At 43.3% G+C, this 20,941-nt stretch overlaps 1 protein-coding gene across 3 annotated transcripts in view; it reads left to right on the forward strand.

Moving 5' to 3' along the window:
• Positions 1-20,941, forward strand: part of RHOBTB1 (Rho related BTB domain containing 1) — a 94,944-nt gene that overhangs the window by 26,383 nt on the left and 47,620 nt on the right. The window contains exon 1 of one of the 3 annotated variants that reach the window (XM_038744030.1): positions 16,590-16,667. The exons of the other annotated variants lie outside the window; for them this stretch is intronic. The gene's annotated coding sequence lies outside the window, so the exon portion shown is untranslated. Of the gene's footprint in view, positions 1-16,589; positions 16,668-20,941 lie in introns of those variants that run through there. 3 annotated transcript variants of the gene reach the window in all.

A 20,941-nucleotide genomic window follows, 5' to 3' on the forward strand; every position in this document is an offset into this window, starting at 1 on the left:
AGGAAAATCTCTCTTGGGTACGTGTTAGTAGATTTCTGCAGAAGTGCCTAGCATCCAATTTTTATCGACACCAGAATCAAATCTGCCCTAAAACAGTGAGAGTAATTTGCAGATGAATATGTCCAGTGCTCAGGGATGAACAAGCCTGCATTTCTCTGTCTGAAAGCAGTCATGTATTGTTACTTTTAAACTTAGAATTTGTGATTAGCAACTCATTACAAGAGGAGGAAAACATCATAAAGTTATAATATGGTGTCATTACTCACATAAAATGGTTTCATGTATTCCTGTGCATGAATGGCTTAGGTTTGTATAGAGATTTGACTTCCTACAATTTTAAAAAAGGAATTCACAGGCTTGAACGAACATAGAAATGCATTTTGCCATCCTCTTCACAATTGTTTTTAATTGAAATAGGTCAGTTATTGACACATTGTTGGGCGTTCCTTTTCAGATGTGATTGCTTCAAGCTGCCTTAGAGCAAATTCTATTTGACAGAGTTGTTCTTGAAGATTAGCAATGTTTGGATTAAGTTGTCCTTCAGTCTGCTACTTAATCTACCACTACTGGCTAAGTATTCTTAGCTAAGGAGAAGCATCACGGCCTATTGGTATAACTGTGGGCTTGGGAGTCAGAGGACTTGAGTCCTAATCTCAGCTCTGTGACTTACTTGCTGTGTGATCTTGGGCAAGTCACTTAATTTTTCTGTTCCCCAGTTCCCTCATCTACAAAATGGGGATTTGATACCTGTTCTCCTTCCTGCTTAAACTATGAGCCCCACGTGCGCCATGATTACCTTGTCTCTACCCTAGTGTTTAGTACAGTACCTGCCACATAGTAAGTGCTAAAGAAATACATAAATGAATAAATAAATTATAGATATATACAAAAGTGCTGTTGGGATGGGTGGGATGATGAATGAAGAGGGCAAGTCAGGGTGATGCAAAAGGGAGTGGGTACTTTCCAAGTGCCTATTACAGTGCTTTGCACACAGTAATAATTTAGTAATAATTTATTTATTTAGTTCAATAAATACGATTGAATGAATAATAATAATAATGTATTTATTAAGCGCTTACTATGTGCCAAGCACTGTTCTAAGCACTAACTGAAAGGAGAGGAGGGCTTAGGGAAGGCTTCTTGCCTTGAGCAAGTCACTTAACTTCTTGGTGTCTGTTTCCTCATCTGTAGAAGCTGCGTGGCTTAGTGGCAAGAGCCCAGGCTTTGGAGTCTTAGGATGTGGGTTCTAATTCCTGCTCCTCCACTTGTCTTCTGTGTGACCTTAGGCAAGTCACTCCACTTCTCTGTGTCTGATACCTCATCTGTAAAATGGGGATTAGGAACTGTGAGCCCCATGTTATCATCAGGGACAACCTGATTACCTTGTATCTACCCCAGTGCTTAGAACAGTGCTTGGCACATAGTAAGAGCTTAACTACTACTATTACTATTATTATTATTAGCAGTGATGGGAAAGTGAGCTGGAGGACAGGATTTGGGTGGGAAGATAAGAAGTTCAGTTTTAGCCATATTAAGCGTGAAGTGATAGAAGGACATCTAAGTTAGAGATTTCTTAAAAGCAGGAGGAAATGTGAGAATGCAGAGAGGGAGAGAGATCAGGGCTGGAGATGTAGATTTGGGTATCATCCTCATAGAGGTGGTAGTTGGAGCCATGGCTGTGAATGAGCTCTCCAAGGTAATGGGTGTAGATTAGAGAATAGAAGGGGGGCCCAGAACTGAACCTTGAGGGACAACCACGGTTTAGGAAGCGCTGAATTGTACATTCCAAGCACTTAGTACAGTGCTCTGCACACAGTCAGCGCTCAATAAATACGAATGAATGAATGAGGCAAAGATGTGAAGGAGGAGGAGGTTACAGGTCATAGGGAGGATGTGGCCAAGAGGTCAGTGGCCGGATGGAGGTACAGAGAATAGGTTGGCAGTAGAGAAGCATACAGATGGAGTTATAATAGATCAGCAGGATAAGGTGGGGGGAGAACTGATTGAGTGCCTTAAAGCTGACTCTAAGGAGATTGTGTTTATTGAAGAGGTGGATGGACAGCCATTACAATACAGTAGAGTTGGGAAGCAGCATGGTCCTGGGAGTCAAAAGGTCATGGGTTCTAATCCCTGCTCTGCCACTTGTTTGCTGTGTGGCCTTGGGTAAATTCATTCATTCATTCAATCGTATTTATTGAGCGCTTACTGTGAGCAGAGCATTGTACTAAGCTCTTGGGAAGTGAGAAGCAGCATGGCTCAGTTGAAAGAGCCCAGGCTTTGGAGTCAGAGGTCATGGGTTCAAGTCCTGACTCTGCCAATTGTCAGCTGTATGACTTTGGGCAAGTCACTTAACTTCTCTGTGCCTCAGTTACCTCATCTTTAAAATGGGGATGAAGACTGTGAGCCCCCTGTGGGACAACCTCATCACCTTACAACCTCCCCAGCACTTAGAACAGTGCTCTGCACACAGTAAGTGCTTAATAAATTCCATTATTATTATTACAAGTTGGCAACATATAGAGACAGTCCCTACCCAACAACGGGCTCACAGTCTAGAAGGGGGAGACAGACAACAAAACAAAACATGTGGTCAGGTGTCAAGTCATCAGAATAAATAGAAGTAAAGCTAGATGCACAACACTGACAAAGTAAATAGAATAGTAAATATGTACAAGTAAAATAGAGTAATAAATCTGTACAAACATATATACAGATGTTGTGGGGAGGGGAAGGAGGTAGGATGGGGGAATGGGAAGGGGGAGAGGAAAAAGGGGGCTCAGTCTGGGAAGGCCTCCTGGCGGAGGTGAGCTCTCAGTAGGGCTTTGAAGGGAGGAAGAGAGCTAGCTTGGTGGATGTGTGGAGGGAGGGCATTCCAGGCCACGGGGAGGACATGGGCCAGGGGTCGATGGTGGGACAGGCGAGAACGAGGCACAGTGAGGAGGTTAGCGGCAGAGGAGTGGAGGTTGCGGGCTGGGCTGTAGAAGGAGAGAAAGGGGGTGAGGTGATGGAGAGGTGAGGGTAAGTCACTTCACTTCTCTGTACCTCAGTTACCTCATCTGGAAAATGGGGATTAAGTCTATCAGCCCTTTGCGGGACAGGGACTGTGTCCAAACTGATTTGCTTGTATCCACCACAGCTTTTATTTCAGTGCCTGGCATATAGTAAGCCCTTAACAAGCCCTTAGAGTCTTGCCCAAGGTCACACAGCAGACAAGTGGTGGATCCGGGAACTCCGGTCCTTTGACTCCCAGGTCCATGTTCTTTCCTCTAGGCCATGCTGCTTCTGACCTTGGCAGTTGTAGTTTAGGGGTTCACAATTGAAGCAAAATCTGGAAAATTTGGAGAGTCTAGATGAGACTAATGAATATGATAAGGTAAAACAATAATGATGGCATTTATTAAGTGCTTACTATGTGCAAAGCACTGTTCTAAGCGGTGGGGAGGTTACAAGGTGATCAGGTTGTCCCACGGGTGGCTCACAGTCTTAATCCCCATTTTACAGATGAGGTAACTGAGGCACAGAAAAAAAAGTTAAGTGACTTGCCCAAAGTCACACAGCTGACAATTGGCAGAGCCAGGATTTGAACCCATGACCTCTGACTCCAAAGCCCATGCTCTTTCCACTGAGCCATATTGCTTAATAAGTCCTCTGAAGAATGAAGGAGCTGGGTGTATTTAGCCTGGAAAGAGAGATTGAAGTGGTCCTTGCTGCAAGTTTGCATAAGGGTATTTGTTAGGAATAGCTAATAATTGAGGTATTTAAGTGCTTACCATTCGTCTTATTTCCACTGAGGACAGGATACAAGAAGCAGGTTTAAATTGCAGCAGAAAAAACTTAGATCAGAATTATGTTTGTTACTGAAAGGGAGTAATATGAACTTTGTTACCAAGCACTTTTCCTTCTCAGTAGATTTATTTATTTTAAAGAGCAATTTTTGGAATATTCCACTACGAAGAAGGGTGGAGTATATGCCATTTCAGGACCCTCAGCTGCAACTGTTAGTACAACTGCTTTCCAACTTTATACTCTTACATGTGTCCAAAAAATCAGCACTAAAATTTTCTGGTACAAAAATCTGAAGGGTGAGTCACTCCTTGGGTACACTCTAGAGGGCAGCAGCAGCTCAAAACTCATGTTGGGTGTGATTCCCATTTCACCTAAGACCAGTGTTTCATCCAGGTCATAGTTTGTCAACCATTCCGTCACATTTGACTCTTAGTAAATAGAGATGGCAATGTCATAGGTTTCTTAACAGACTGTAATTCCAAGGTTGTTTCTAAAAATTAAGCCAAAAGTGAAATGATCATTTACATCTTATAAATATTTGTGTCATCGTCCTTGCTAGCAATTGTTTTACTGAACACTAGAGAAGCAGCATGCCTTAGAGGATAGAGAAGCAGCGTGGCTCAGCGGAAAGAGCCCGGGCTTTGGAGTCAGAGGTCATGGGTTCAAATCCCGGCTCCGCAAATTGTCAGCTGTGTGACTTTGGGCAAGTCACTTAACTTCTCTGGGCCTCAGTTCCCTCATCTGTAAAATGGGGATGAAGACTGTGAGCCCCCCATGGGACAACCTGATCACCTTGTAACCGCCCCAGCGCTTAGAACAGTGCATTGCACATAGTAAGCGCTTAATAAATGCCATTATTATTATTATTATTATTATTATAGAGCATGGGCATGGGAGTCAGAAGACCTGGGTTCATACCAGCTCTGACAATTGCTTGTTGTGTGACCTTGGGCAAGTCACTTAACTTCTCTGCGTGTTTCATCAGCAGTAAAACGGAGATGAAATGTATTTTTCTCCTCCTTCATAGACTGTGAGGCCCATATTGGACAAGGACTGTGTCTGACCTAAATAACTTGTTCCTACTCTAGCACTTAGAACAGTGTTTGACACATAGTAAGTGCTTAACAAAAACAAGAACAAAAACAACAACAAAAAAACTAGGCTGATAGCTTGCCTTCTGTACGAAGCCTCCTCTTGTACTTATTTCAGTCAGTAAGGAGATAGAGTAAAATCTGTGATACCAACTTAAAGCCATTCAGCTTGGAAATCTGTTAGGCTCCTTTTGTGGAGGGGAAAACAGATATCTTTAACCCCTGTAGACAAGTTTGTGTTTTGCCAAAATAATGAACAACAATCAAACTTTAGAATCTGGAAATTGTTCACAGCCAGACATGGATCTTAAACTTGAATATGAATTGACAATTTTCAATAATACTTGTATATGCTCAGGATAAAGTCTCTACTTCACCAAAAAGTCATTTTTTAAAAAAAGTTTTAAGTAGCCATTCTAGTATTACAAAATAGATCGTCTATCACAACAGTGTATAAGAAAGATGAGTCAGTCTCTAAAGCACCAAAAAAAGGAGTTCCTTGGATTGCAGTTTCAGTACTTGTCGATACAGTAGCATTTTAAAATTCTTATTGACAATACTTCCAAGCTAACAAATATTTTTCTAACATGGATGTATCCCACCTTGATTGGACTGGTGTTTATCCTTCTTTCATTTACCAAAATTAGAGTCTTCTTTTGGGGGCGGTTAAAAAATTACAGGCTTTGCAAAATTGTAATGAATTAAAATCCATAAACAGCCTCGGTAATTGGGTAGGAGGAAGCACCATCCTCATAGTGTTATTCCATCTGGTTAGACTACTTCAAGTTAAGGTCTTGGACCATCTCCGCAAAATAATTCTGGGGCTTTCTTGGTTCGGGGCCATCCATTTGAGAGAGATGGACCCTGTACAGAAAGCATTCTCTTTCCAACTCCTCTGTCCCATAAAGCCTAGAATTATTAGCATAGGAGGATGGGCAATCTGCTCTTTTCAATACTTTTTCCTGCCAGTAGAAAAATGAATAGGAAAAAAATTCCTGGGTGAGAAATAGAAAATGATGATGAACTTTGAGAAAGGTCCTAAAAGTTTGAATGGATCCTAAGGGAGAACTTTGGGAATTTTATAAGGTCTTTATTTACCATGAAATTTCCCTTTTAAATGCAGTTTTAATTTACTTAAGAAATCTGGCAGTTTTAATAGCTGTCAAAAGCTTTTTAGTATTTATGAAGGATCATAAATTGATTCTATATTTGTGATTTATGGTATGGTCTTTCTAGAATGGCTGTTGATGAACAAATTATTCACCTCCTGCTTCACAACTGAAACCCACTTGTCCTATGTGGGAAAATATCCTCGTCAGGCATGTTTGAGAATAAAGAGAATAGTTTATGGAGATGGGACCAAAGACCAGGATTTACAAATTGCAAAGGTTTGTTTTATGATAATAATTGGGGCATTTGTCAAATGCTTACTATGTGCCAGGTGTTGAACTAAGAGGTAGGGTGAATACAAGCAAATCAAGTGGGGCACAGTCCCAGGCCCACATGGGGCTCACAGTCTTAATTCCCATTTTACAGAAGAGGCAACTGAGCACAGAAAAGTGAAGTGACTTGCCCAAGGTCACAGCAGATAAATCATGGGGTTGGGATTAGAACCCATGCCCTCCTGATATACAACCCCATGCTCTTTGGAGCCTGTTGACATCATATAATTGAATTTTTGTTCTTTAATTGTGAGTCCTTCGAGGGACATGGTCTGTGTTAATTCCCACCTGTGTATGCTCTCCCAGTGTTTAGTACAGTGCTCTGCACATAGTAAGTTAGAGAAGCAGGATGGTGTAGTGGATAGAGCATGGGCCTGGGAGTTAGAAGGTCATGGGTTCTAATCCCGAATCCCCCACTTGTCTGCTGTGTGACCTTGGGCAAGTCCCTTACTCTATTTTATTAATGATGTGTATATATCTATAATTCTGTTTATCTATTTTAATGGTATTGATGCATGTCTACTTGTTTTCTTTTGTTGTCTGTCCCCCCCCTTCTAGACTGTGAGCATGTTTTTGAGCCGGGGTTGTCTCTGTCTGTTGCCGAATTGTACTTTCCAAATGCTTAGTACAGTGCTCTGCGCCCAGTAAGCGCTCAATAAATACAAATGAATGAATGAAGTAACTTCTCTGTACCTCAGTTATCTCATCTGTAAAATGGAGGTTGAGACTCTGAGCCCCACATGGGACAAGGGACTGTGTCCAACCTGACTTGCCTATATCCACCCCAGAGCTAGGCACACAGCAAGTACTTAACAAATACCATAATTACCCTCAGCCCCACAGCACTTGTGGATATGTCCTTACACTCTGTCATTTCCCCTAACTGTAATTTATTTTATTATCGGTCTCCTTCTCTGTGAGCTCCTTGTGGGCAGGGATCCTGTCCACCAACTCTGTTTTATTGTCTTTTCCCAAGCACTTAGCAGTGCTCTGCACACAGTAAACACTAGATAGGTTGACTGATCTAATGAGGACTGAATCTTTAGTAGTGGGAAATATATTTTACTGTTTATTTTAGTCATTTTTCCTTTCCAAGGTTTCATGTCAAGGTATAAAGTTGGATTTCTTTTCATAAAGATTGATCATAGGTTTTACTTCATCTGTAAAATGGGAATTGAGATTGTGATCCCCACGTGGGGCAAGGGACTGTGTCTGATCCAATTGCTAGTATCCGTTCCAGCGCTTAGTACAGTGCCTGGCACATAGTGCTTAACAAATACCACATTTATTAATAATTATTATTATTATTTAATGCTATTATTTCTAAGTGGACAGCTCTAAATTTGTAGCTCCAAGAGAAGAGAAACTAGACCACCAGCAATTTATAAGCAATTGGAACAGTTTGAAGAAACTATTTTTGAGCTTTGCTTAATGTCGAACAGGGATTGACTGTTTGTGAATAATAATATTTGTTAAGCGCTTACTATGTGCAAAACAGTGTTCTAATACCAAAGCTTCAGGAAAGAGTCAAAATGTGTAGCATTGGAAGGTGAAACAAACTATTGAGATGAGGCAGCAGAGTCTACTGGAAAAAACATTAGGCTAAGAATCTGGCGGACATGATCCTCATTCAGGTTCTCCCACTACCAGTGTACTTTGTTCAAGTGCTTAACTTTTCTATGTCTTTTCTCCGATTTGTGAAATAAGGATATTATTTCCCCTCTTCCCCTGCCCACCTTAATCAATCAATCAGTCGTACTTATTAATGCTTACTATGCACACAGCACTGTTCTAAGTGCTTGGGAGAGTACAATACAAAAGAATTAGCCTTCCAAGGCATAGTGTGGAGAATCCACCCTTTCCTCTCTATCCATACTGTTACCACATTAATACAGTCAGTCATCCTATCCCACCTGTATTATTGCTTATACTTCCCAAGCGCTTAGCACAGTGCTCTGCACACAGTAAGCGCACAATAAATACGATTGAATGAATGAATGAATTGCCTCTGCCTCCTTGCTGACATCTTAGCCTCCTGTCTCTCCCCACTCCAGTCCATACTTCACTCTGCTGCCCGAATCATCTTTATGAAAGCAAACAAACAAAAAAATTCAGGACATTTCAACCCCCTCCTCAAAAAACTCCAGTGGTTGCCCATTCACCTCTGTATCAAGCAAAAACTCCTCAGCATTAGCTTTGAAGCACTCCATCACCTTTCCCCCTTCAACCTCACTTCGCTTCTGTCCTACAACCCAGCCCACACACTTCGCTCCTCTAGTGCTAACCTTCTCACTGTGCCTCAGTCTCGTCTGCCTCGCCATTGACCCCTAGCCCACATCCTGCCACTAGCCTGGAACACCCTCCCTCCTCTAATGCTACAGACAATTACTTCCTCCCTCATCAAAGCCTTATTGAATGCCCATCCCCTCCAAGAGGCCTTCCCAGACTAAGCCCCACTTTTCCTCATCTCTCACTCCCTTCTGCATCGCCCTGACTTGCTCCTCCACCCTCTCAGCCCCAAAGCAATTACGTACGTATCTGTAATTTTATTTATTTGAATTAATGCCTGTCTCCCCGACTCGAGACTGTGAGTTCATTGTGGGCTGGGAATGTTACTGGGTTTTTTTTGTTGATTTGTACTTTCCCAAATGCTTAGTACAGTACTCTGCACACAGTAAGTGCTTGATAAATACAGTTGTGAATGAGTGAGCAAAGATAACTGCCTCAAAGCTCTGTGGGAAATATAATTTCAAAATTTTATGTGTTACATATGTGTAACATGATGCATTGATTCATTTGTGCTATATTCACTGAATATTACCTGATTGTACTAAGCTTAAATAGAAATAAGTACAATCTGTTTCATTCTTCCCCAGTCTCTCCATTCTATGTCTGTTAAGTGAGGAGCAAGTGGAGAGGATAGGAAAAAGCAATTTTGATGGGAATAAGGGGGATTAAGACTGGGTTCAATGTGGGACATGGACTGTATCCAAATTGATTAGCTCTCTCTACCCCAGTGCTTGGAACAGTGCCTTGGATATAGTAAGTGCTCCAAAGGAAGTATCGTGGTCTAGTGGGTAGAACATAGGCCTGGGAGTCAGAAGGACCTGGGTTCTAATTCTAGCTCCATCACTTGTCTACTGTGTGACCTTGGGCAAGTCACTTCACTTCTTTGTGCCTCAGTTCCCTCATCTCTAAAATAGGGATTAAGACTGTGACCCCCATGTGGGACCCGGACTGTGCCCAGCCTGATTACCATGTATCTTTCCCAGAGTTTAAAACAGTTGCCTGGTACATAGTAAGGATTTAACAAATACCATTAAAAAAGGAGATTGAATCTGAGACTCAGTAAGAACTCACCTTGTAAGCCTTGCATTTTGCATCAGGGGTAGTTCAATGGGAAAGCATTGCTGTTTCATACATTAAATCTACATAAAGAAATAGTAACTGTCTGACACGTAGGTGTAATGGGGCTCTAGGAAAAAAGTGGGTTCACTTTGATGTACTGCATTTCATTGCAAATGCACCTCTTATTTAATTCAGAACTCCAAAGGGAATGTCTTATTCGTGTGAGCAGCTTATTTACAGCTAGCAAAGACCATGCCTATGTTCTTCGATGTCAGAGTTTATTGGGTTATTTACGTAAAGACACAATTTGATTACTTTTGCTGACAATATCAAGACAGGGTTCTAGTTGCCACATAAATTACTTTCTTTGGAGGCAGCACTTAATTGGATTTTTCACTTAGTGCTTATTAGCAAAATGGAAGAGATGTCAGTACAGCTTTTTGCATAGTACTAATGCAGTCATTGGTAAACAGCAAAAGAACAGACCCCTTCCCTTTTTCCTTCATTCTGATACCAGCAGGCTTGGTATGAGTTACGAAAGTGATAGTCGCCATACGAATAACTCTCACGGACTAATTGTTGTGTAAATCTTTTGTGGGCAGAGACTGAGATAAGTGTAGGTCCTGATCACAGAGTTGGGACTAATTCTGGAATGGAATTGAATAAGTTGCATTTGACTATAAATCCACTTTCTCAAAAAAAACACATCACAGTTATATCTTGTGGTACATTGGGATTTATCTCATTGTTTCCCACCTGGTTGGAAAATTTCATCCTTCTCTAAACAAGATGGGCATACTTTTCAAAAATATTTTCTTGAAGATATAAAGTTTAACACCTGAGTGAGGAGTTAATGCTGCTAAGTGGTGCCTGATTTTTGTACTTTGATTATGTGTGGTTGGAGATACCCAGGTTTTCCCTCACTTCTTAATTGAGATATGACCTGGGCCTCCACTCAGTGTGGAGTGGTTAGTTTTTCTAGGTCATTCCCATCTGCTTTAGCAGTAGCAAATATGTATTAAAACATTTATTCAAGGCAGTACAGAAGAACTGTAGATGTGGGCTTGTCTTTGCTTGTCATGTGGGCTTGTCATGTGCGTAGGATAACCACTCGTAAGCAGTCAATTAGTGGTATTTATTGAGCATTTACTGTGTCCCGGGGACTATTCCAAGTTCTTGGGGGAGTACACTATAACAGAGTTGGTAAACATGTCCTCTGCCTACAAGGAGCTTACAGTCTTGAGGGGGAATCTCACTGTTTTTTCCCATCTTGTTGCACTGTATAGAGAGTGTGCAGATCACTGTACAAAGCACTAGGCAAAAATATACAGGTGGGAATTAAAACACAGCCCCTATGCCTCGGGGTTCATTATCTGAAGGTTTAAGTGGGGAAAAGAGATTGGAAACAGTTACAACAGGAGTGATGAAACAAGCGTGGCTTAGTGGAAAGAGTATGGTCTTGTAAGTCAGAGGTCATGGGTTCTAATCTCAGCTCTGCCACTTGTCAGCTGTGTGACTTTGGGCAAGTCACTTAACTTTTCTGTGCCTCAGTTATCTATAAAATGGGAATTAAAACTAAGCACCACATGGGACAACATGATAATCTTGTATCTACCCCAGCACTTAGAATAGTGCTTGGCATATAGTAAGTGCTTAACAAATATCATCATCATCATTATTATCATTATTATTATTATTAATAAAATACAACAAAAATAGAAAATGTGCTGAAAGTCTTGGCACTGATGAAGGAGTCGGAGACTGTGGGGAAGCGAGCTAGGAGTGGGACCCGCAGTAACAGGAGGGAAAGCGGCAGATACCATGGTGCTTTTCTTGGCGGGGATAGAGGGGCTTGAGAGCGCAGAAGTAACTTTTATCTCCAGCCTGCTGCACACAGAGCATTCTGGGAGTGGGGACCCGCGGTGGCAGGAGGGAAGGTGGTGGTTACCTTGGTGCTCTTCTTCTTGGAGGGGATGGAGGAGTCTGAGAGAGTACAGGAGCAGCTTTTATCTCTAGCTTGCCAGGCCCAGAGCATTCTGGCAGCAGGGACTCGTGGTGGTGGGAGGGAAGATGGCGGATACTGTGATGCTTTTCTTGGCGGGGTTGGAGGAGTGCGAGAGAGCACAGGAATCAGCTAGTATCTCCAGCCTGCTGCGTATGGAGAATTTTGGGATCAGGGGCCCAAAGTGGCAGGGGGAAGGTGGCAGATTCAAATGTGTTTATTAGGCACTTACTGTGTGCACAGCACTGTAGTAAATGCTTGGGAGAATACAAAATAACAATAAACAGACACATTCCATGCCCACAACAAGCTTACAGCCTATCCCTTTCTTAGTGGGAATGGAGGGGTCCGAGAGAGCGCAGGAGCAGCTTTTTATGTCACCACTGAGCAGTGATCCTCAGTGGTGAGAGGGAAGGCAGCAGTTACTGCAGTGCTTTTCTCAGCAGCGTTGAAAGAGATTTGCTACATAAATAATGGATTAAACGTTTTGTAAAGCCAAAATGTTTAGTTTATCTTGACACCCCACAATATTTAAATCAGCTTGACACTACGCAGACTGCGATATTTTTTTCTTTCCCAAAGTATATCGTTTGTGTCACTGAAGAATGGCTAGAATACTTTCTCCACTTGCGCTGTAATTATTATTAATAATAATAATAACTGAGTGTTTAAGTGCTTTCTATGTGATAAGCATTGTATTAAGAGTTGGGGTAGACACAAGATAATCAGGCCAGGCCCAGTCCTGGTCTCTGTAAAAGAAAGAATGTGTGTTGAATCTGCATTTTACATATGAGGAAGTTGAGGCACAGAGAAGTGAAGTGATTTGCCCAGGTGTGTCATAGTAGGAAAGTAGTAGAACTGGGTTTAGAACCTAGGTCCTCTGACTCCCAGGCCTTTTCTCTTTCCAGGTAGTCAGTCAGTCACTTGTATTTATTGAGCGCTTAACTGTGTGCAGAGCACTGTACTAAGCACTTGGGGAAATATGATAAAACGATATAACAGACATGTTCCCTACCCACTGCTCTCTCGCTTGCCCCTTCTATTTATCAGTTCATCCTTCATAATCATCATGATTGCCTGGCTCTTTTTCTGTCCCTCTTCATTAGCTGCTTCTTTCATGGTTGAAGAACTAAAGGAGATCATATGTCCCTTCTCTTCCACACAGCTAACCTGCCATGCTTGCTTTGTTGTTAGAATGCCTGGGAGCATGGTGGGTGTCACAGGAGACCTTGAGCGGGGAGAGAAAGTGTTGGGATTGCAGATGGAAAGGAGAAAACTCATCTTACTCTGATTTATGACCAAATTTCAGTTTTACACTTCGTTTGTTAGAAGCTACACATGATCCCTTCAAGAAAATGTTTAATCAAAGGGCCATGGCAAAAAAAAAAAACAACCACGTATATTTATTTCAGGCTCTCCTTTCCTTGTGTTCATTCAGTCATGTTTATTGAGCTCTTACTGTGTGCAAAGTGCTGAACTAAGCTCTTGGGAGAGCACAGTATAACAGTGAACAGACATTCCCAGCCCACAGTGAGCTTACAGTCTAGAGGGGGAGGCATACATTAAGTAAATAAATGACAGATATGTGCTATATGCTGGATGTTGAAGTTGAGGAGCTGTGTTTCTTACTTGCCGCACTTTGTTTCATCCTACGGATGCTCCCAGAGTGAAGGGAGACTTTGCCCTGCTCCCCAAGTCCTCTCCTGGTTCTCCTCTTGTCTCTCTGGCCGTTCATTCTCAGTCTCCTTTGCGGGCTCTTCCCCCTCCTCCCATCCCCTTACTGTAGGGATTCCTCAAGGGTAGGTTCTTGGTCCCCTTCTGTTCTCTATCTATACCCACTCCCTTGGTGAACTCATTCGCTCCCATGGCTTTAACTATCATCTCTATGCTGATGACACCCAAATCTACATCTCTGCCCCTCCCTCCCTCCCTCCCTTCAGGTTTGTGTCTCCTCCTGCCTTCAAGACATCTCCAACTGGATGTATGCCCGCCATCTAAAACTCAATATGTCCAAGACTGAGCTCCTTATCTTCTCTCCCAAACCCTGCCCTCTCCCTGACTTTCCCATCACTGTTGACGGCACTACCATCCTTCCCGTCTCACAAGCCTGCAACCTTGGTGTCGTCCTCGACTCTGCTCTCTCGTTCACCCCTCACATCCAATCCGTCACCAAAACCTGCCGGTCTCACCTCCGCAACATCGCCAAGATCCGCCCTTTCCTGTCCATCCAGACTGCTACCCTGCTTTTTCAAGCTCTCATCCTATCCCAACTGTATTACTGCATCAGCTTCCTCTCTGATCTCCCATCCTCCTGTCTCTCCCCACTTCAATGTATACTTCACGCTGCTGCCTGGATCATCTTTGTGCAGAAACGCTCTGGGCATGTTACTCCCCTCCTCAAAAATCTCCAGTGGCTACCAATCAACCTACGCATCAGGCAAAAACTCCTCACTCTCTGATTCAAGGCTCTCCATCACCTCGCCCCCTCCTACCTCACCTCCCTTCTTTCCTTCTATAGCCCAGCCCGCACCCTCCACTCCTCGGCCGCTAACCTCCTTACTGTGCCTTGTTCTCGCTTGTCCCGCTGTTGACCCCTGGCCCACGTCCTCCCCCTGGCCTGGAATGTCCTCCCTCTGCACATCGGCCAAGCTAGCTCTCTTCCTCCCTTCAAAGCCCTACTAAGAGCTCACCTCCTCCAGGAGGCCTTCCCAGACTGAGCCCCCTCCTTCCTCTCCCCCTCCTCCTCCTCCCCATCCCCCCAACCTTACCTCCTTCCCCTCCCCCCAGCGCCTATATATTTGTATATATCTATATGTGTTTGTACATATTTATTACTTTTTATTTATTTTACTTGTACATATTTATTCTATTTTATTTTGTTAATATGTTTTGTTTTGTTGTCTGTCTCCCCCTTCTAGACTGTGAACCCGCTGTTGGGTAGGGACTGTCTCTATATGTTGCCAACTTGTACTTCCCAAGTGCTTAGTACAGTGCTCTGCACACAGTAAGCACTCAATAAATACAAATGAATGAATGAAATGTCAGTTTATATCTTGAAGCACAAGAGATTACATTTCATATCATGCTTATCCTGGCTCATTTAGCTACTGATGGCAAGCAGGTCTTTTGTCATTTTTCCAAGTGAACTGACACGTGGTGATTTTTCTATTATATAGGAAATGGGGAAGTACCATGGTAAAGGACAGAGATTTCAGGAACATTTCAAGACTGTGCACAAAAGCAGATGTTCTTTTTTTTTTTTTTTGATGCCATTTGTAAGTGCTTACTATGTCTGGGTTAGATACAAGGTAATCAGGTTGGACCCAGTCCTTGTCCCACATAAGACTCACAGTCTTAATCCCATTTTACAGATGAGGTAACTGAGCCACCAAGAAGTTAAATGACTTGCCGAAGGTCACAGAGCAGCAAGTGGCAGAGCTTGTAGTGGTAGAACACGGGTCCTTCTGCCCCACAGACCTGTGCTCTATCCACTTGGGCATGCTGCTTCTCTAACCCAGAGGCAGAAATCCAATCTTAACAGTTTTCTAGGTGAGGTGAAAGTGTTGTCCAAAAACAATGCCAGAGAGGTGAAGTTTTAGAATTCTGGGGAAATGCCCCCTCTGAAATCTTCCTGGAAAAGGTTTGGCTTTCTGAAGTCAAACTTTGCTAGGGGCATAGCAAGCTCACGTGACAATGGATCTCACACACTACCCATTTTTAAATACTATTGATTAGATGGCACATACCTAGAAAGTTATTCAATGTTTCCCATAAGGGGATTGTGAGCCCCAGCTATCCAGGATGAAATCACCCTCTAGGTGTCATCTGGCTACCTTTGAAAATGGCAATACCTCTCTCAAGCTGTAAGTTGCTGCTTTGGGGAAGTAACTAGTACCCCAGTAACATAAGACTCTAATGGAAAGAATCTGTACATCATCCTCATCAGTGGTATTTGTTGAGCATGTAGTGTGTACGGAACATTGTACTAAGCACTTGGGAGAATTCAGTACAATAGAATGGTTAGACGCGTTCTCTGCTCACAATGAGCTTTATAGGTCTTGGCTGTGGCCCCCCCTTTTTATGGCTCCTGAATTCTAAAGAGGAAAATCTCCATGAGCATCAAACATGTGACAGTGATTTTTTTGGTTCTTTCCCCTCCCGGCCACAAAAAGATAGTACAGAAATACTTGAGCTTGACAAATACGCACTAGCCCTGGAATGACTGGGTACCTCAATGCTGTCCTTGGTCATTATCTCTGAGGACTTTGATAAAGAAAGCTGGTGTCTCCTTCTTAGGGTCAGAGCCACTCAGGAAAAGACCCAGGCTGACACTCTGGTCAGTGGCTCGATTTTTTTTTTTCCCTGGTCTGGGACAAAGGGCTGACCCATGCATAGGAGTGAATTGGGGGAGCAGGGGGCGGAGAGGGAGAGAGAAGAAACCGGAACTGCCTGTCAGCAGCATTAGCTGCAACCGAGAAGGACCAGAGGCTCTCTTCAATTGCCCTGTGCCTGCCCGTGTGTCGAGCTACAGCCGCAGGCTCCGCGGCCTGGAGCGGTCCGGCCATCTCTGTCCAACCCCACCTCGTGTCCAGAGAGCACGGGCACCAGGCCCTGTTTTCATGAATGAAATCCAATCGCGTGTATATAAATAGCACCGAAGGCTGCTCACGTCACAGGGCCAGCCGCGGCTGCCGCTGTCGCCGCCCCAGATCGAGGAGCTTTGCTCTTCGCTCCTCCCGATTCACCCTCCCGGGTGTGAAAGGGGGGAGGTGACGAACCCCCTCCGGATCCGGACCGAGTGCAGCAGCAACGCTGAGGGAGGGACCGGGAGGGAGTGTGCCATGCTGCCTTTGTGCAAAGTTGTGCCGGCTGCTAGACCTGCTCGCCCCTTGCTCACCCGTGACCTGGTGGCTGCTGCTGAGTTGAGAACGCCCCCCTCTTCCCCAACCCCTGTGAAGGCGGAGAGAAAGAAAGAGAGAGAGCGTGCACCAGTCCCGGGTAGGTTCTGTGTTGTGAGTGCACTGTTGTCCTGAACTTCTGAGCAGCACTACCCTTTCCTCCCCTTCTTCTCCCCTAGTCTGGCTTGGGCCATATGTGGGCTCAGCACCCCCCGCCCCAACTGGCTAAAGATTAACGGCATCCTGAGGCTTAGTGGCATCCAAGAGGCTTTGACGAACAGGAAGTCTTGAAACAAGCCTGTCAGCGGGTAACTGTTGTCCTTACTAATATCTGAGTTCTGGTGGGGCTTTTTCCAAACCAGGAAAGGGCTTTTTTAAGGGGAAGCCTGGGAACTTCCTAGAAAGCTGGAGAGGTGGAAGGCAGGGATTCAGGAGCAGGCTTGTTGCCGTCTATTGAATAAGAGGACTGTCAGGTGGGTTTTCTGTAGAACAGTCCAACTTTCCAGCTAGGGCTCTCCCCTTAAGGGTGCGGTGCGTGGCAAGAGGAGGAGACAAATGAGTGATGCAGTATAAACAAGCCGTTGTGCACTTGGCACCCATGTGGTGGTTTAATAATCAGCCCAGAGTTGGAAGTTCTCCACACCTCCCAAACCCCAAGCCCCTGCCGCCGCCCTTTGGCATCTACAAAGTTTGTTGTGGGTTGCCATGGCAACAGCTGGGCGCACCTAGGGGCTTGCAGAGCACATACTTGGTATCTATCTGCTTGCAGGACTCTTTCAGGGGACAGAGGAGAGAAGGGGCCCGGAGGTTAAGGGGATAAGAGGGAGGACTGGCTTGCAAGCCAAGTGGAAGGGGGGAATGTTTAAATATTTCAATAGGTTGTCCCGTTCGAACGACTGACTAGATTCCCTCCCAGCATCGAACGTCTCCGTGTAGGGAAATGTCAATATTTAGACACGGGCAAGCCAGAAACCTAGAAGATAGGGCCAAGCTAAGAGGTTTTGACTTGGCTTTACTAGTGAGAACACAAGCTGTGCCTGCAGAGCTGACTCTACACATCTGCTTGAAAAAATACACCAAGCTTTATATATACAATCCCAGTAAGCTCTGGGATGCAGGGCCAGAGAATTCGCCTTCCTCGGCATTGTGCTAATCACAGATTCAAAGCTGGGCCAGGGCCAAACACACAGCTTGAAACCTTGCTGAATGGCCTATCTCTAACTGCCCTGAAAGCTGAACTCTGTCCTACCCCTGAAGTTATCCTCTCTTAACTGTAAAAAAACAGTGCTTTGGCTCTTGAAGGTGTCAGTGGTCATTAGCAAAGCTTTTCCACATTTCAGGAGTTCCTGGAGACCTTAAAAGGTCAGTGGATATCTTTGCTTAGGGTAGGCTTGTATCTTATCTAAGTTGCATTGGTGCATATGTTTACAAACACTTGTTAGAAATAACGACCTGTTTTTATATCTTACAAGAACTTTTCTCAAGGCCTATGGGAGTTATTGGCTACTAGAAAATAAACACAAGTTCTTTTTAGTATAAACAGTGCCTACATAGTGCTCTGAGCCCAGAGGGATAGGGAGAAAGTTCTCGTGTCCATAACGAAAGAATATGGAATTTTTGGTCTAGTCTTCCCAAACCTTGTTATGAAAGCTTTCATTGATAGAGATTTTGAAGTAAGAAAATTTGTGCCAGAAACTTGGAAATATCCCCAGGAAATATTGCACAGCTGTGAATAGCCCCTTCCAGTCTTTAAGATAGGTCTTTAAATCATTAATTTCCCATTTATTATGTGTACCAATACTGACAACATGAAGAAACATCAATCATTGATCAGAAAATGCTGTTGTCATCAAAACAGTCGACATTCAGCAGTGACACTCTGTAAAATTAGCGTTCATTGGTATATATCTTCTCGTTGGCAAATTCCATTTTCTGGTAGTCATTCTTGGAAGCGTAGATAAATTATTATTATTAATATATTAAGCACTTACTAGGTGTCAAGGACTCTTCTAAATGCTGATACACAGAGAAAGATATTCACGATTGAAATATGAGTCATCCTTTTCAAAATACATTTGGCCATAAAATAGACTCATCTTAAACACTGTCACTTAATGAAAGGAAGAGCCTTATCATGTGGAAGGAAAATTGCATCTGAAATTTCAGGAATTCCCTCTGTGCTCTCTGGGCCAAGTGGGGTTTATCTAGAATCCTTCTTGTTTGTGGAGATTGGTCCAGGTGAGCTGGGGTGTCTGATTCTTTGCTTCTGCAAACCTGGTCTGTTGCCTTCATTCAAACAGATGCCCACTGATGATGATTGCATCTCAGCCTGGGTGATCATTTCATAACAGGCTCATCCAAAACAGCATCCTAAAGGTCATTGTTAGCATTACTCTACTTTTTGGCTCTACCTAAGTAGCCTGTCAGAATAAGGATGGATTTATCAAATTTAAATGTGTCCCTTTGGTGGTTGCATTCTCCTGGGAGTAAGACCAATTAGTAATCATCAGTCTCTCCCTGTAGTAGCAATAAAATTATGTAGCTCTCCTATTTTAGAAGGTGTATCAAGTTAACTCTGCTGGATTGCTAAGCCATAGGATGTAATAAAAATGCTCACATATCACCATTACTTTCTTTTATTAATAACTTTCTCATTTGATAATGACCTTCCTATTCTTTAGCTTTACATCTTGGTCATGTATCAGAAAATGATTCTGTGCTACTTTTGAATGGATTCATAGATCAGTCTCATGGGTGATCCCCCCATTTGGAGAGGGAGGAATGGGGGTAAAAAATAAAACCTTAAAGAATCTATCAGCTAGGTATCTCATCTAACAAAATGGGACAGGGGAGAGTAAGGTCTCCATTAGGGGTGCAGAGGGCTGGGGGGGAGGTAATGAAGTGGGGTAAGTGGACTTCATACTCTTCCAAAGGTAACAAATTCCAGCATTGTAAACCAGTGAGTTGTGCTTGGTGCTTAAATTCTAAGTTTGTTGTAATGAAATTTAAACTGCATTGATTAATAACAAACTCTTTCAGGAAAGAACACAGGTTTTTGAGGGTAGTTTTGTCAAAGCCCCGATGGCTCCAAAGTGAGAGAGAAAGAGAGAGAGAGAGAGAGAGAGAGAGAGAGAGAGAGAGAGAGAGAGAGTGTGTATGTGTGTGTGTGTGTTTGTGTATGTAAATAAATTGCATAAGTATATTCCAGCTAAAATTTGGCAAGACCACTTTTTCAGGTTTTATTTCCAGCTTCATGTGGTCATATAAGCAGGCTCAAAGGTTTTTTGTTTTGGGTTTTTTTTTTTTTTGGCTTAATTTAGATGAAACCAGGCCCCCTTTGAGTGGATTCTCTCCCATAAGTGAAGCACTTTTCTTCATGTATTCAATTCACGATGACTTTGGGGTGAGCCATACATTCAGAAGGCAACCCTCTTGGGACCTTAACTGTAAACCACGTGCAGTTTGATGTGGGGATTTTGGAAAAACATCCAATTCCTGGCCGACCAACCATTACAGCAGTGGCATCTTTGGATAAAACCATAGGACTTTCTCCCCCTCTATACTGTCAGCTCTTGGTGGGCAGGGAACTTGTCTATCAATTCTGTTGTACTCTCCCAAATGCTTAGTTCAATGTTAAGCACACAATTAGCACTGAATAAGTGTCATTGATCAACTGATTGATTAACTTCTCTCAGATTTCCAAGGATATAATGCGTGATGTAATATTCTTCAGTGGTTTCTGGTTGAGAAGGTTCATCTGACAGATTACTGCTTTCTCCTTCTTCAGTGCCCTTCTGAAATCACATCTCTTCCAGGGGCCCTGCCCTGATTACTCTCATCTCCACAACTAGTTTCCCCCATAAGTGCCCCTTCAGCACTTCTTCATTTTTTTATGGTATTTGTTAAGCACTTACTATGTGCCAGGTACTGTACTAAGTGCTGGGGTAACTAATCAATCAAGTTAATCAGTGGTATTGAGCACTTACTATGTGCAGAGTGCAGTTCAAAGCAGTTGGGAGAGTACAATACAGCAGAATTAGCAAACACATTCCATGCCCATCAGGTTGGAACAGTTCATGTTCCACATGGGGTTCACTGTCTTATACCCCGTTTTACAAATGAGGTAACTGAGGCACAGAGAATCAGTCAGCAGATGTGAAACAACTTTCCCAGTGTCACACAGCAGACAAGTGATGGAGCCAGGATTTAGAACCCAAATTCTTCTGATTCCCAAGCCTGTGCTCTATCCACTAGACCATGCTGCATCTCCTAAGCACTTGAATATTCAAGCCTCACCACTGATTGCGCTCACATACCTATCTTTAAACTCTCTTGCATCCCCTACCTGAAATTTATTTTAGTGCTCATCTCCTG

Source organism: Tachyglossus aculeatus, chromosome 3 (genome assembly GCF_015852505.1).
Source record: "Tachyglossus aculeatus isolate mTacAcu1 chromosome 3, mTacAcu1.pri, whole genome shotgun sequence".
In the NCBI taxonomy this organism is placed as follows: Eukaryota; Metazoa; Chordata; class Mammalia; order Monotremata; family Tachyglossidae; genus Tachyglossus; species Tachyglossus aculeatus.